The following is an 11,304-nucleotide window of genomic DNA, read 5'->3' as shown; positions in this document are numbered from 1 at the left end:
CTTACCTGTGTCGTAGTGCTGGCCTCCCCATGGCTTTCAGGTTCCCAATGCTCTCTTTCTTCAGGCTGGGCTGTCCTTGTGGGTGCCACATGGTTTGGTGGTCCACAGCTTCCCCCGCCCTCATCTTCCCCTCCCCCCGACGAGCCTAGTTTAAAGCCCACCGGAGGAGATCTGCCAACCTAGAAGAAAACACACGCTTACCTTTGGGGGACAGGTGAAGCCCATCTCAGCTGAGCATGTCCCTCGTTGTAATGTGCGGGTCGTTGTCCTTGAAGCCGAAGCCTGCCTCGAGACACCACTGCCGAAGCCATCAGTTGGTCTCTCGGATGCAGTTCTCATGCCGTCTTCCGTGTCCGTTCACTGGTAGGATGGAAGAGAATACCACCTGTGCACCGAACTCCTTCAGCATGCTGCCCAGAGCACTGTAGTCTGCCATCAGGTGATCGGGGGTTCTCCTGGCCGCATCATTAGTACCCACATGGACTAGGACCATGGGGTAGTAATTGGTGGGCTTGATCCTGGCCTGGATTACCTCCGTCACATCCCGAATCTTTGCATGTCAGAGTACTTAAGGAGCTGGCAGGCATCATAGCCCAGCCACTGGCAAGGATATTCGAGAATTCATGGCACTCAGGTGAAGTACCCAAAGATTAGAAGAAGGATAATGTAGTGCCTATCTTCAAGAAAGGGAGAAACGTAGATTCGGGGAACTACAGGCCAATCAGCTTGACCTCAATCCCTGGAAAGATTTTGGCAAAAATGATCAAAGAGACCATTCTTGACAAACTGGCTGATGGCAACATCCTGAGGGACAGCCAACATGGATTTGTTGTGGGTAAGTCTTGCCTGACCAATTTCATCTCCTTCTATGACCAGGTGACATATCACCTAGACAAGGGAAAAGAGATTGACATCATATATATGGACTTTAAAAAAGCCTTTGATCTGCTGTCCCATGATCTCCTCATGGAAAAATTGACCAACAGCAGCCTCAGCTACAGCACCGTCCAATGGCTGGGGAATTAGCTCTGAGGTGGGACCCAGCAAGTGGTAGTTGATGGAACTGAATCATCATGGTGCTCCATAACCAGTGGTGTTCCCCAAGGCTCCATCCTTGGACCTGTACTCTTTAACATCTTTATTAACAATGTGGACATTGGTGTCAGAAGTGGACTGGCCAAGTTTGCCGATGACACCAAACTTTGAAGTAGAGCGTCCACACCCGAGGATAGGTTAGTGATCCAGGCTGACCTTGATAGGCTTAGAAAGTGGATGGATAAAAACAAGATGACATTCAATATGGAAAACTGCAAACTGCAGGATACTCCCCCTTGGGGGAAAAAAAAAAAAAACAACCCATATCATGCTTATAGGCTTGGCAGTGCTATGCTTGCTAGCACCGCAGCTGAAAGGGACCTGGGGGTCATGATTGACCACAAGATAAACACGAACCACCAATGCGATGTCACAGCTGGTAAAGCAAACAAAACTCTGGCTTTCATCCATAAATGCTTCTCAAGCAAATCTCAGGATGTCATCCTTCCGCTGTACTCTGCCTTGGTGAGGCCACAGCTGGAATACTACATCTAATTCTGGGCTCCACAATTCAAGGAGGAAGTGGAGAATCTTGAGAGGGTGAAGAGGAGAGCCACATTCATGATCTGAGGGCAAGATAACAGGCCTTATTAAGAGAGGCTGAGAGCCATGAGGCACAGGCTCAGGGGTGACCTGCTGGCAGCCCATAAGTATATAAGGGGTGTGCTTCAGGATCTGGGGGAACACCTGTTCACCAGAGTGCCCCAAGGGATGACAAGTTCCAACAGTCACTAACTACTCCAAGAGCATTTTAGGTTGGTCATAAGGAAAAATTTCTTTACTGTCCAAACCCCCAAGGCCTGAAATAGATTCCCTCCAGAGGTGGTGCAAGCACCTACTCTGCACTCTTATAAGAAACGTTTGGACACTTATCTTGCTGGGATCCTTTGTCCCTAGCTAACTTTCTGCCCCTGGGGCAGGGGGCTGGACCGAATGACTCTCTGGGATCCCTTCCAGCCTTAATGTCTATGAAATCTATGAAACATCTTACATTATACTTAGTTATTTAAAACACTGCTGGATAAGGAGATGCTCTCACACTAAATATCCTGAAGAGGAATTTAAGGCATTGGAAAATTAGGGACTAGATCCAATGAATCACAAAAGCAAAATTGAAAGGGCTAAGTTTGATATTTTGATCCAAAACCCCTACTGACATATTGCCTATACTTGGAGGTACCCAAGCTAATAAAAATAATTTTAAAGGACTCTGCATACCCAGAGTTCTCTTTCTGCAGGTTTCAGAACTTTCAAACTCTAATCTATTCAGCCTTATGTAGAGTGCATGGTGCTGCCACTTTCCCTGACCTAGTTAATCTAAAGCTGAAGAGGTGATGATATAATGTTAAAAGCTCCAGTCTTGTATATGCATAGTAGGTCAAGTTTCTGCAGTGAACTTTTCACCTCTGAGATGGGGTTCAACTAAATACATGTAACCCAGGTGTCCTCAAAATAAGTCGTCTCCCCCTCTCCACTCCCCCGCCCAATAAAAGGGGAAAGCCAACAGGGCACATGTGCTGGTGTGGAAACTGCAGTCACTTGCAGTTCACTCCCACCTATCATGTCTCAATAAAGGAGAGACAGGAAGCAGTGTCTTAACTAGCTACAAAATTTAATATAGATATAGATATTGGTAGTGAATTAAAGTGAGTATGTACAGGTTATAAATACATATAACTATAACTATATGCACACCCAAATACAAATGGTAAGCATAATGGTCCCAAACTATATGAACAGGTAAATACTATAATAAATAGCACTCTAAAATTCAAGGCATACTCTTAACAGTTAATAAACACTCCCAAATGCACAGCATGTATGAAACAATCCCTAGCACTCTAAAATATAAGTTCCAAGAGTTCTCTAGTGGTTCCCCTTCTCTAAGGGATCTCTTCCTCCTGCCTCTTTATTGAGGCTACCTTCCTGGAGTGTCACTCCTTGGTGGGAGGCCCGTTTCTCCACTGACCCGCATGTCCCAAAGAGCCAGGTGGGGCAGTGTTCATAAGCTCCCTGGTCTGGCTAATGTTGCTCCAGGTCTCAGAGGAGATGTGTCACTCACTCACATATCCCAGTAGCTCAATCCTCCAATGGGGGATTTGCGGGCCTGGGCCACCTCATGCATACCCAGGGCCATGCCACTCTGAATGCTGTTCCCCACACTCAGGAACTGCTCTGTTCCCAGGGCCCTTGTGGACATATTGCAGGGAATGGGTCCCAGACCACCTGACCCCTCCTTCTCCTGGGTCTTCTGCCCCGCAGTGACTCACCCCACAGTAGGGCTGACTCCTGTGCCTGGCCTCACACCATTGTTGGAGACCTGAGCCATCTCACCATGGCTCCCAGGATCTCAGGTCCCTCATGGACCCTCCATGCAGCAATGCCTGCACTGCTGCCCAGCCTTGTGCTGGGGTTGGAGACCTGAATCACCTCACTGTAGCTCCCAGGGTCCTGTTCCCTTGCAGACCCTCCATGCAGTGACGCTTTCACTGCCTACTGCTTCCGTCCAGCGGCAGAATCTTTTGGGCTCTTCTGGGCAGCCAGATACACCCAGTGGGCAGCTTTCCCAGCTCTTCTTGACCCCAGGACCCCTTCCTTCTTCTTCATCCCTCACCAACTGCACTGTGTGTTCAGCATGCAGCTACTTATATCCCCTTCTGGGGCAGATTGAAAATTAACCAATTACAGGCGCTCCAACTGCAGTTGCCAATTAAGTCCTCTCCTGCCCACCCCTCCTTTGGAGTAGAGGGGGAGCAGACTCTCCTTCTCCCTTTTCCCCTGCCTGTCTGTGATTGGTGGGTTTTGCCCCACAAATCACATTTACAGTCTCTTAAGCCTGGAGAGCTGGGCAAAGCCTGGCAAGCCCACCACATACATATATTAGCAAGTGCAGTAGAGACCCAGCAACAGGGATTTTGGTGCCAAAAGTGGTGACCACTATTCTCTGAAGTAAAGTGAATGATGTTTGGTCAGAAGTGTGAAATGTAATGTTTTAAGGGTTAAAAAGGGGCCTGAGCTCTGCTCTGTGTGTGTGACAGTTGTGTGTAAGGAACTGGCCATGTCTTGTGTGAGTTTGGTGTGTCTCCGAGGAGGGAGACTTGTGAGTATGAGGCTTGCATCTGAAGAGAGACTGCCTAGGTCTACTGAGTCTGAGACTGGATGAGATTAAGGGTGTTTGGTGAGTGTCTAGTGTCTGTGGAGTGATTGGAGGCGAGTATGTATTGGAGGTAAAGCAAGACTTCCTGGTGACCTTTCTGGGAGCGCAACCATAGAGCAGGTCTGGTGTCAGTGGGCCAACACTGACGTGGTAACATATCACCCATTCCCTGGATAGAAGGAGAGAGAGTACCCCAGAGAGAGAAAAATCTCCTGGGAAGGTGGGGAATCTGTGCAGTTCTCATTGTAAGCACAGGAACTGAGAGCCTATAACAGCCAGGGTCTCACTGTCTGTGTTAATGTAATTTGCAACATGGCTTGCAGCTCTCAGACAGATAGTCTGCATTCTGTTCAGTTCTCTCTCTCTCTCTCTCACTGTTTTCTTACTTATGATTGTAAATTATTTTGTAATCATCATAAGTATGGTTGCTGTTTGTTATCAGTAATGCAGTCCTGTGGTTTCTAGTTTAATTGAAGAGTCTGCTCATTTGTTTTTGTTATGGGGCAGCGCTGGACTGCAGGTGAACACCCTGCTTGGAGTAACCTGCTGCCTTAAATATTCTTTCCCTGGGCTGAGTCCTGAGAGGAGTAATGCCCTCATTTGCTTAATTGAGAGTCTAGCATTTAACATTCTGGCTCACACCTAAGAATGGGACGAAGAAACTCAGTTTCCCTCTGCCTAACCCCCCTGAGGGGCCCAAAACATTCTCATAGTACACTTAACACATGCAGATAAATAGCCTCCTCACAAGATGCACTGGAAAGCTGAGTACTAAGCAGAGAGAAGTGGCTCTGTGATAAGCACTGCAGATGCAGGACTACCTTGAAAAGGTTTTTCTCTGTGCTGGTGATTTGGGATGGCTGACTGCAGCTAGAATGTTTGCCTTGTGTCTGTTTGGGGGTCCCCCCTGTGGTATGTGATTATTTTTGCCCTCTTTTTTTTTTTTTCCTTTCTCCTCTCTTTCTTTTCTTCTCTCTCTCTCTCTCTTCTTCTTCTTTTTTTCATTTCTCCCCCTTTCTGGAGTGACTGAGTGATGGGGCTTGCTCTGAGTGGAGCTGGTTTAGGTCATTGAGGGGTGGAGATAGGATAGGCAGCCTTATAAAAAGGCCCCTAACAAACCATGAGAGCAGAGAACAGAGAGCAGCAAACAGACAAGGAGTTTGCCTAGGGAATTCAGGAAGAAGCCAGAGATTGGGATATTTATATACATAGTTTTTTTGTCCTGTGACACATGAGAGATCTGCCATTTTGGAACAGAATTCATTAATTGAGTCTGCTCTGCATGTGAGCTGAGGTAAACTGTGCTGTGCCACATGCAGTTGATTAAGCAGCAAAATGTGTGTCAGTGCACAGAAAATGAAAGTGATGCACTTTTGAACTTAAGCATCTCTGATGTGTTTTAATTCAAAAGTGTGCCGCCTCCATTTTCTCAGCATTGACATGGATTTTGCCAGTTATATAAGTGCAAGTGTCTCAGCATCAGGCACTTTTCAAAGTGCCTGGAGCTGTGGTACTTGCAAGTGTGAAAATACCCCAGGAGACTAGGTGCATATATGTGTGCATGGGTGGGAATATGGCCAAGTACTCTAGTGTGGGTCCTTGGTGTGCAGTGTGTGTTACTTTTTTCTCTCTTTCCTCCACCCCCCACCCCTCTTTTTTTACCCTTACAGCATAGGTGTGTTCCAAGGAACAAAGGAGACACAAATGGAGTCTGGGTCAATTGCTGTGGCCTGTGTGGGATGTATCATATTTGTTTTCCTCTCAGAGAATCAGAACCACTTAATCTGCACCAAGTGTAAGCTGCTGTCTTCCCTGAAGGAGAACATTCACACATGGAAAGTATGGATATCCATATTGCATTTTATCTGGGACCAAAGAGATTACATGTACAAAAGTTATGAGAGGCCAGGACTGGTGTGTAAAGGGGGAAAAGACAATGAGAAGTGGCAGTATGTGACAAGTTGAAGAAGGAGGGTCCCCAGAATTGAAGAGGAGAAGTCAGCACTTGCTTTCAAGCAATCTGTGGTGGAACTTCTGAGGAAGAGGCATAAGAAAGTTAATCTGCAGGCATAAATCAGAGGAGGCAGCTCCCCAAAGAGCAGGAAGGACAAGGCCCCAAGGACAGGGACTACAGGACCACTGCACCAGGAAGGAAGAGAAGAGAGGTGGTGGTTGGTGACTCCCCACCCCACAGTGGGGGGACAGAGGCAGCAATCTGTCATCCATGTTTGGGGGCCAAGGAGGTATGCTGGCTGCCTGGAGTCCAAATTCAAGACATCTCTGAGAGTCTGCCAAAGATCATCCATCCTTCAGACCAGTACCCCATCTTGCTTGTCCATGTAGACACCAATGATACTGCCAAGGAATGGCACTGACCAGACTGGAGATGCCTATGATGCTTTTGATAGGAGGATTAAAAAGCTTGGAGAACAAGTGGTTTTCTCATTGATCTTTCCCATGGAAGGCAGGGGTCTAGGTGGAGATCATCTTGTGGCTGAGATGGTGGAGTTGACATGACACCTTCTGCTTCCTTGAAAACAGACAGATGTTCTTGGGAGGAGGGCTACTATAAAGACAAGGGATCCATAGATGTTAGGGTCGGAAGGGACCTCAATAGATCATCAAGTCCAACCCCCTGCATAGGCAGGGAAGAGTGCTGGGTCTAGATGACCCCAGCTAGATGCATATACAACCTCCACTTGAAGACCCCCAGGGTAGGGGAGAGCACCACCTCCCTTGGGAGCCCATTCCAGACCTTGGCCACTCTAACTGTGAAGAAGTTCTTCTTAATGTCCAGTCTAAATCTGATCTCTGCTAGCTTGTGGCCATTATTTCTTGTAACCCCCGGGGGCACCTTGGTGAATAAAACCTCACCAATTCCCTTCTGTGCCCTCGTGATGAACTTATAGGCAGCCACAAGGTTGCCTCTCAACCTTCTCTTGCGGAGGCTGAAGAGGTCCAGGTACCCCAGTCTCTCCTCATAGGGCTTGGTCTGCAAGCCATTAACCATACGAGTGGCCCTTCTCTGGACCCTCTCCAAGTTATCCGCATCCTTCTTGAAGTGTGGCGTCCATCTGATGAAAATGGGGAACAGTATCTTTGGGCATCATCTGGCCAACCTAGTAGGGAGTACTTTAAACTATGTTCCACAGGCAATGGTGATCAAAACCCTTAAGCAGCACAGGACACAGTCCAGAGAGGAAAGGTCTCTAAAAAGGCATGTTAGACATAGGCAGTTAGACGGGCCAAAGCTACCATGGAGCTGAGGATGGCATCCCAAGTAAAGGATAACAAGAAATTGTTTTTTAGGTATATAGGGAGTAAAAGGAAGGCCCAGGGAGGAATAGGACCCCTACTAAATGGGCAGAAGCAATTGGTGACGGACAGGGGGGACAAGGCTGAACTCCTCAATGAGTTCTTTGCCTCAGTGTTCCTAAGGGAGGGGCAAGACAAGTCTCTCACTGGGATTGTAGAGAGGCAGCAGCAAGGCACCAGACTACCATGCGTAGACCCTGAGATGGTCCTAGTGGACTCCAGGATGAACATGAGTCAGTGTGACGAAGCCATCAGAAAAGCTAAATTGCACTTTATCATGCATCAGCAGATGCATGACGAACAGATCCAAAGAGGTGATACTTCCCCTCTATCGGGCACTGGTCAGACCGCAGTTGGAGTACCGCATGCACTTCTGGACACTGCACTTCAAGAGGGATGCGGATAACCTGGAGAGGGTCCAGAGAAGGGCCACTCATATGGTTAAGGGCTTGCAGGCGAAGCCCTATGAGGAGAGACTAAGGATGTGTACCAGGAAATAGCAAGAATCTAAAGGGAAAAAAAAAATCAGGAAGGCTAAGATAAAGAATGAGCTGCACCCAGCAAAAAAGGTTAAGGACAACAAGAAGATTTATAAGTTTGTTTGCCAAAATGAAGGACCAAGGCAGCTGTGGTTTAACAAGCTGCAAGTAACTCTTAATGGAAGCCTGGAAAAACCTACTACAAGGTGGATAAATAAATGTCTCAAAAGCCACAAGCACAGGGCAATTATGAATGGATCCACATCAGAATGGCAGGAGGCTTTGAGCAGACTTTCACAGGGGTCTGTCCTGGGCCCAGAGCTGTTCAACATGTCTATTAACAATTTGGATACTGTTGACAGCTTCTTGAACAAGTTTGGAAACGACACAAAATTGTGAAGGACTGAAAACACATTAAGGAGGGTGAGCACAATTCAGGAGGATATAAACAGATTAAAAATTTGGACTATAGCCAACAGGATGAAGATCAATGGAGATAAATGCAAGGTGCTATACCTCAGGAGGAATAATAAAAAGCACAATACAAAACAGGGAACACCAGGCTACATGACAGTTCTATGGAAAAGTACTTGGGACTTGATAGATCACAGACTTAATATGAGTCTGCAGTGTGATGCAGCTACAGAAAAGGCCAATGTCATTTTGGGCTGTATCAGTAGAAACATTAGGTGCAAGACACAAGAGGTGATAGTGCAGGGGAGGGCAAAACATGGCTCATGGGCCAGATCTAGCCCACCAGGCCATTCTGTCTGGCCCATGGGACCACTAAAGAATTTAGAAAATATTTATCTTTTCCTGGCTGCCTGTCAAAGATGACAGGAGCCAGGGGCAGTAGGACTTAGGGGGAGCCAGCAGCAGAAGGCAGGAGCCCACTCCCATCCACCCCAGTCATTTCCCTGCTTCCTGCCCCCACCCTGCTCCAGCTCCATGTGTTTCCAGGCTTTCATAGACATTTGGTCTGGACGGGACCCTGGAGGATCATCGAGTCCAGCCCCCTGCCCCAGGGACAGGAAGTCAGCAGGGATCATAGGATCCCAGCAAGATAAAATTGATGGGCTGCATCACCCATCACCCGACTAGTAAACACGAGGCCCCATGGGTACAGGGGTGTATGCACACATGCAGGCAGGGGCAGAGTGTGGCTGTCTGTAGGCAGCAGCAAAGTGTACGTGTATAGGGAGGGGCAGGGGCAGTGTGTGTGTGTGTGTTCATAGGGCAAGTCCCACATGCACACTCCACCATACACATGCACCCACACCCCCTCACGCTGCCATAAACACAGACCCCCATACCCGCACCCCCTCATACACATCAGCCCCCCACACACATACCCCCAGAAACCCCATACCCAGCCACACCCCACATATCCACACACACACCCACATGCTCCCTCACCCCACATACCCACACCCCCCCAAAACCTATACCCCCCACAATATAAAAGCATAAGACTTCATTTTAAACTACTGTGCAATCACCTCTATGTATATTACACAAACGCATGTAAACCATGGCAAAAAAATTTTTTTGAAAACAAATTAACGAAGGTTTTAGATGTTCACTTTTTAGAATTTTTTTTTCTGGTTCTGAGATGGCAAAATCCTTGCTGAAAGGGTACTTTTGGGAGCAAAGGGAAGGGACTTCTGATGGCAAAGATCAAGGGTTATGGAGTGGGACTTCCAGTCACAAGATGGAGACCAGGGGGTGGGGCACCTGTCAAGGGACAGGGATACCCATGCGGTCCTCAACAGCTTGCCAAAACTTGGTAAGCAGCCCTGCACTCAAAATAATTGCCCGCCCCTGTGATGGTACCTCTCTACTCAGCACTGGTTATGTCTCATCTGGAGTACTGTGTGCAGTTTCAGGCTTTACATTTTAAAAGGATATGCAACAGTTAGAGCAGATGCATAGGCAGGAAAACAAGATGACCCAGGGCTTGCAAGGCAAGTTATATGAAGAGATGCTGAAGGAGCTAGGCATGCTCAGCTTGTGGACAAGGTGTTTAAGAGGGGCTATGATAGCAGCCTTGAAATACTTGGAAGGGCTGCCATAAAGAAGGAGGAAAGCATATTTTGTCTCTTGCTGCAGAGAGGAGGACATGGACCAATGACTTGAAATTGCAGCAAAGCAGGTTTAGATTGGATATCCAGGAAAAAAAAAAAAATATTCACAGTTGGAATAGTGAGGCACTGGAATAGACTGGCTAGGGAAGCTGTGGTCTCTCCATCACTGGAGAAGTTGGGCAGACACTTGTTAGGGATGATCAAGGTGTAGCTATGCCTATTTTCTACCATGGGTATTTCCCATGCTTCTGGGCATTGCTCTTTGCTCACACACACCCACCACCTTTTTTTTTCCTCTTATTTGTGTCAGGGAGTTGTTAAGCCTTCCCAGAGGAATGGGGCATTGGCTACAGCTAAAGCCAGAGACTTAAACTGGGGCATGCTAATTCTCCTGTGGGTATCAAAGACAGAATTTTCTGCCTAGAGGATCTTTCCCCTCCACTCAGGATCATACCACTTGCCATATTTGGGGCCAGGAAGGAATTTTACCTCATGATCAGATTGGTATAGACTGTGGGGACTTTTACCTTCCCCTGTAATGGGGGGCATGTCCCTCTACCTGTGATCTCTTGAGTATATCTTGACAACCTTTTATAGAAGCAGGATATTGGTTGATGTGGTTCCCCTGCTTTTCCTGTGTCATATTAGGGTGTTAGGTCTACACTGTGTGAATGTTGATGACAGTTTAATGTAGTTTAGAATATGATTGGATGGGATGTTTTGGATAGGAATGATCCTGCCTCAAGCAAGTGGTTGGACTAGCTATTCTCTGGAGATCTCTTCCATCCCTACTTCTCTAGGACTCTATCACTTTCTTTTAAATAATAGGTTGAGTTAGCTGAGGAGTGGGGTGCGGGTAGGATACTAAGGCTGTGTGAGTCTTCGGATCCTGCTTCAGATCCAACGCTATTTCGGATGCTTCGGCATCCAAAGCGACATGCCAGGATTAAAGTGCAGCCTCAGTAAAGTTATCTGAAGCAGGTTGGAGCATCTGAAGCACTTCAGATCTGCTTTGGACACATCAGACCCACTTCAGATGGCTTGATTGACATTTAGAAGAGGGAGGGGGAGAGAGGGAGGGAGGGAGAGTGGGGGGGAGGGGGAACAGGGGAGAAGATTGACATCTGTAGGTAGCCAGTGAGAAGGATTTCTCCACACCCCTCAAGCTTCCCCT

The sequence above is a fragment of the Alligator sinensis genome, unplaced genomic scaffold (genome assembly GCF_000455745.1).
Source record: "Alligator sinensis unplaced genomic scaffold, ASM45574v1 scaffold77_2, whole genome shotgun sequence".
Lineage (NCBI taxonomy): Eukaryota > Metazoa > Chordata > Crocodylia > Alligatoridae > Alligator > Alligator sinensis.
The sequence above is the reverse complement of the archived record's forward strand: the minus strand, read 5'-3'. Positions refer to the sequence as shown.